This window comes from Ixodes scapularis, unplaced genomic scaffold (genome assembly GCF_016920785.2).
Source record: "Ixodes scapularis isolate PalLabHiFi unplaced genomic scaffold, ASM1692078v2 PGA_scaffold6__148_contigs__length_123643588, whole genome shotgun sequence".
Taxonomy (NCBI): domain Eukaryota; kingdom Metazoa; phylum Arthropoda; class Arachnida; order Ixodida; family Ixodidae; genus Ixodes; species Ixodes scapularis.
This window is the reverse complement of record NW_024609881.1, coordinates 98,673,091-98,678,571: the sequence shown is the minus strand read 5'-3', so window position 1 is coordinate 98,678,571 and position 5,481 is coordinate 98,673,091. Positions and strand designations below refer to the sequence as shown.

Below are 5,481 nucleotides of genomic sequence, written 5' to 3'. Positions count from 1 at the left end.
AAGCCCTTGCAGGGCCCCTTTAAGGTGACCACAGTAAAGAAGACAAAAAGATTGAGCCGCCATCTTGGAACCTCGAGCCTGGGAGTTTAGGTACCTTGGGAACATTCAGTGACCCTAGCAGTAGCCTTATAAAAAAACTTTCACGTTTTAACTCGTCGCTAAAAGATGGCGCTGTTATCGTATTTAGCTCGGTCTCAGTGAACGCTAGCGGCCCAGGTTTCAACTGTGAGTTTCCCAACTGAGTGTTCTAGTAACCAGAGGCGTACCAACCTTGGTATCCTTTGGGCGCCGCCGGCTCGTGTTTGCCCTGCCCAGTGACGTCTGTTTCAGGAGGGGTGGGGTGGCAAAACACATGCCTTGCCCCTCCACTCTGAGAACTCGGGGGGGGGGGGGGAGGGCAAGCGTTCTCCTTGCCCCCCGGGTTGGTGCGCCCATGCTAGTAACGTTGGTGGCCACGTTGAAATCATCTCCGCTGCAGAGACCCTTGGCCACAGCAGAGGAGCCTGAGCTCGGCAAACGTCTTCGATGGTTCTATGAAAGCCGATAAGAGCCGAAACGGAACCCTCTAATTCCAACCTATTTGTGTAACCCCCCCAAAAAAAGGAAAAAAAAGGGGGCGTGAGAACTTTTTCTGTTTTAACGGCGCTGCGATTTGCCTCCCAACTGTAGATAAGAAATTTAGCCAGTGCAGTACAACCGCTAGACTGGGGTCTTTAACGTCCATCGCGCAGCAATGATACACGACCGCACGCCAGTACGGTGCTCATCCAGATCGAAACGGGCAGGGGTGCGGATTGAACCCAGGATCCCTGGGTTCTGCATTGCGATCTTTCACTCCACGTGCTCCGCGCTGATGTGCGCTAGCCCACTCTGCCACCCATCCTCCTATTTTTTGCATCGATAAGGAAGATTTGGCCATCAAAAAGAATTTAAACAGGTTGCCAGGTTTTCATTCTGAGGCTGTCAAGTCCAAGGCTCTCCAAATGTGCAAAATGTTAAATCTGTACACTTTGCGAAAACATATCACAGCTAAAAATAATAACTAATTAAAAAAATTATTGCGAAACTTTACAAGGAAAGTTGCCCTTTTCGAGCATGGTGACTGGGAGAGTCACATGTCTCGGTACGTGTTAAGTCACTTGAAAAACGTTGATCTGAAAATTCGAGACATTTAATTTATTCCCGATTGGGAAGTGGGAATTAACTATCTGGAACAGAATACGACGCCGGTAAGGTTTGAGTTTTCTATAGATGTGGAGGACTTATTCTATCCAGTCCCGCACACCCAACTGTCCGAAGCAGTCAATGCATGCATCGAAGCTAATGAAATGGTGTCTTTACAAAATCAGTGTGGCACAACTGTAGCGTCATTTTCTTAACTCCTAAGAATCTACCTTACATGTACAGTAGCCACATTCTACAACAATACTTACATACAAAAGAAGGGAATATGCCTAGGCTACTGTGTTGATCCTATTTTATGCGAAATCTTTTTAGTTCAATGTGGCCGGAACATAACTAAGAACCTTCTCACCAATCTGGTTTCACATGTCTTCAGATACGTAGACGACTATTTAGATCTGCTTTTCAAAAAAACATAAACGAAGTGGCGTGGCAATATTAAAGAAAAAGAAAAAGAAAAAAAAACCTGCGTGCATTTGGCACATCTTGAGTGATTTTGGGAAAACAAACTCACCTTGCCCTCAATCCTTACGCTTCAACACAATCGAATTCCCAAGTAAAAACACAAAAACACGACAACTGCTTCGCCTACAATCTAGGTTTTATTTAGGAGCAGCCGTGCACTGTCGCCAGTGTGGTCCAGAACGGTATTAATGTTTGTTCAAGCCTTAGGCATTGGCCTGAGGGGCTCGACTTGGCACTCGCTCCGGGGAACGCATTCTCTGTGCCCCTTACGGTAGAGGCCCGGAGCGCAGAAGCAGCCGTTGACGCAGTCCGCGGTGCAAGCGAGTGGCATGCCTTCCCTGCCGCACTTGAGTTCGGCACAGCTGCTGCTCACGCATTCCTTGAAGACCTCCCTGGGGCCACACACCCAGGGCAAGTCGGCCGCTACTGCAAGCGACAGAACAAAGATTAGACCATGCATCATTTCGTACGCCCTAGCTGGAAAATAATTAAAAAAAAAAGTAATGAAGCGCCAATCTTAGAGGGGAAGATAGGTATAACTTTGTAAATGAACTCTTAGCGATACTTTTGTATCTAGTGCTATGTTTTCGAGATTTGCAGCAGGTATGACGTGTACAGGTTAAGCATTCTGAGCTGCATGGCCCAGCGCCGTTCAGGTTGGGGCAGCACACAAGCCGTGTGGGGACTCCCGGTTATGCTGAGATGTTAGAAAAGAGGCTATAAGGGTAGTCTCACATTTTCTATTGTTGTAACGGGGCAGTCAGCGACATGGCTTAGGATGCGGAAAGCAATACAAGCGGCATTTCACTCCTTTCACCGAGCACTAAACGGAGGCAGCTCGTATTGCCGTAGTCCGTGCAGTGTCAAAAACATCAAGCTGGAGCGTAAAAGAAACTGTTAGTGAAAAAAAAAATTGCTTCGTTTCACTTGAAGTCCGGACGCAACCGACGGTATACGAGCTGATGGAATGAATCCGACGGCGTCAAAATCGTATCATCATCATGGTGTTCGTTATGTTTCTGTACGTGTTCTTTCATCGCTGGGCCTATCATAAAAAAAAAAAAAAAAGCCTAGTGAATTGCGTTTTTGACGCTGCCGTTGCTCAAAGCATTTACGCGTTCTTTCAAGGGACACTGACAGGGTATCTATGCTCGCCGAGGTTTTACAGCGGAGCTGTTATGGGCTAGTTTTCCCAGGATCATGTCCGTCCTCAAATGACGTGATCACACAAAACTCTGGACAGCTACCGCCATCTATAAACAATGGCGGTAACCTTTCGAGCCTTTCCTGTCTGGCTTGCCGACTTACGGCAGGCCATTACTTCATTTCCACGATAGTACAGCTTCGCTGGTCTTCCTTCTTCACCAGAGTGGAAAGCCTGAAAGTATTTTTTTTATTTGTACATGACATATGAGAGCCCAACTACCCAGAAAACAATTCGCGGCTCGAAATTCCTTTTCTTTCCGCCGAAGACCGCCCATCAAGAACTGACCGGTTTGAGTCGCGCTCACTCTCTTCTCCGTGGTCACGTGCCGTTTTCTATGGTTTAGAGTCCAGGGGTCTCCAAACCCCGGCCCGCGGGCCAAATCCGGCCCGCAGAGGTCTTCCGACCGGCCCGTGGCTGGCTGCAGTCCTCCCTATGAGTCCTGCCCACGGGCCGCTTCCAGCACGCCCGCTGCTACTGGCGGAAAAATAAGCGCGCGTAAAACGGCGCCGCGGCGCGCACCAACCACGTAAACGAAGTTACCAGAAAATAACGAGAGAGAACTGCCTACCGTAAGGCGTATCCTCTGGTCATATTAGTAATTGGGCATTGTCATTAGCAGAATCCACACTCCTAGCCCCCTGTTCTATATCTGGGTAACTAAGTACGTTAAAATTAGTTTACGTCCCTATGCATATTGTGCTTGGTGTGCTGTGTCGTAGCTATTAAATGTTGTCAGCATAACTTCTATCGTTCTCACTATAGTCTTCTGCCCAGTGTGAACGTGCCAAAGTTCCTATGCGCTCTGGTTTATGCTGGTATGTTTTCTGGGCTCCAATTATTGTGTGATGTCATAAGCAGCTAAATGATTAAATTTCATAACAAAGTGAATGCATTCATTCACCTCAGAATCTTTTTGTTTCATGTTCACTCTAACTTTAAGTATTGCATATTTAAATGCTTAGATATCTAGGATTATTTATTTAGATTTTTCTCATTTACATCCGCCCATTTACGTTTCCGGCTTTCGAGACAGAGACAGAGCCTCCATCCGGCCCCTTAGCCAAAAAGTTTGGAGACCCCTGGTTTAGACACAACCACCAAATAAAATAAAAGTCGTGGGTCATCGACGGCAGACACACAATATTAAAAATAGAAAAAATATAATACCTAGTTTTCTGTGACTTCTGAAAAGCTATAAATATTTTAATAAAAAAAAAAAAAAACGAAAAAAAAAAAGGTTGCACAGCCACGTGATTTCCGTCAACTCTCTCCTCCCCTATATTTCTTCCTCCTCCCCAATCCAGTTACGGTTTCGGTTTCTAGCAGTTGCGTTTTTTTTTTACTTTATAAAAAATAGATGTGACGTTGTAGAAAAATTTTGATTGGGTTGTCTTCTAACACATAATAAATCACCTGGCCAAAAAAGAAAAAAAAAACATTTTGGGGGGTTCCAGTGTCCCTTTTAAGCCGAGTCAGCGACCGCTTTCTCTCGGGCGAATCAGTAAACGTAAATACGTCTAGGAAAATTATTAGGAAAGCCAGCTCCAAGCACGTCTTAATTCTTGCAGACACTGCAGAGGCCGCCAGAAGGACCATAAGAGCGGAGAGCAGAAGCGCCTTCATGTTTCGATATTCGATCCTTGTTGAACAATCGTCTGCGATGCTCGGCTCGAATCGACAGCGTTTATATATATGTGTTAGAGTTCCCGTTGCGATAACGAGGACGACGGCTTAAGTCGAATAGAACAAACAAGAGGCGAAAGGTGGAAAAATCCCAAAAGGGTTATCACCAGACGAGTCACCCAAGACTTTGTTCTATAGTGACGTCGTGTGCTTGATTAATTGATTGGGGTTTTCCGGCACAAGAGCTGCTAAGGTCAAATTACATCCTTGCGCCTGAGGTAACCTGTGGTCTCAATGATGTCTCGATATCGTGTGACTTTAAATAAAGTTTCGCAGTCGGCAGGATAAGTAATATATAATATATACATATGGTAATATATGCATATGGCCGATTTCATTTGGATTCAGGCAACCAGGTGCAGTCGCATTTTTTTATATTGCTTCAAATTTTTATATTACGTGGCGCATGTTCCAAGAAGAACGTTCTTTTTATCTTAATGTCCTGACATGTTTAGCTTCTGGGAAAACAAAATCTCAAAGAAGCGACGAGGTTTTGACGATTGTCCATGTGTGGCGTTTCTTAATCACTCTCAATCTTAAAGTGTTCAAAAGACAGCGTCTATATTTTTTTTTATTGTAGTATGTATTCAAGTAGGTAAAACGACATTATAACTACTATTTATTATTAGTCGCTCCAATCTTTGTAAAAATCCCCAAACATGCCTCCGGGAACAACTGTAACCTAAACTGGGGATCTTGTTTTGAGTCGACTATGTTTTGTATCGCTTTTAAAATAATACCACGTGTAGACCTTTCATTGCCTTCCTAATTAAGCAAAGTTTGTGTCTTTATCATGTACGATAACTGAGAAATAAATTATGAAACACAGAAGGTATTCACTTTTTGTTAAATTTCAGCACGCTGTATATATATTATGGGTGTTTTCATCTCAAATCGGGCGGGCTAAAAGGGTCTAAATTTTAATTTTTACGAAAAAAATATAT

The 5,481-nt window shown here is 44.5% G+C and overlaps 1 long non-coding RNA gene across 1 annotated transcript; it reads right to left on the bottom strand.

Annotated features, from left to right (window-relative positions):
• Positions 1–1,980: 1,980 nt before the first annotated feature.
• On the bottom strand, positions 1,981–3,180 carry LOC121838289. Its single transcript, XR_006078443.1, has 2 exons — positions 3,140–3,180; positions 1,981–2,073 (listed from the first exon to the last, which is right to left on the bottom strand). It is a non-coding gene; the product is annotated as an uncharacterized LOC121838289 (long non-coding RNA).
• Between the last annotated feature and the right edge of the window lie 2,301 nt (positions 3,181–5,481).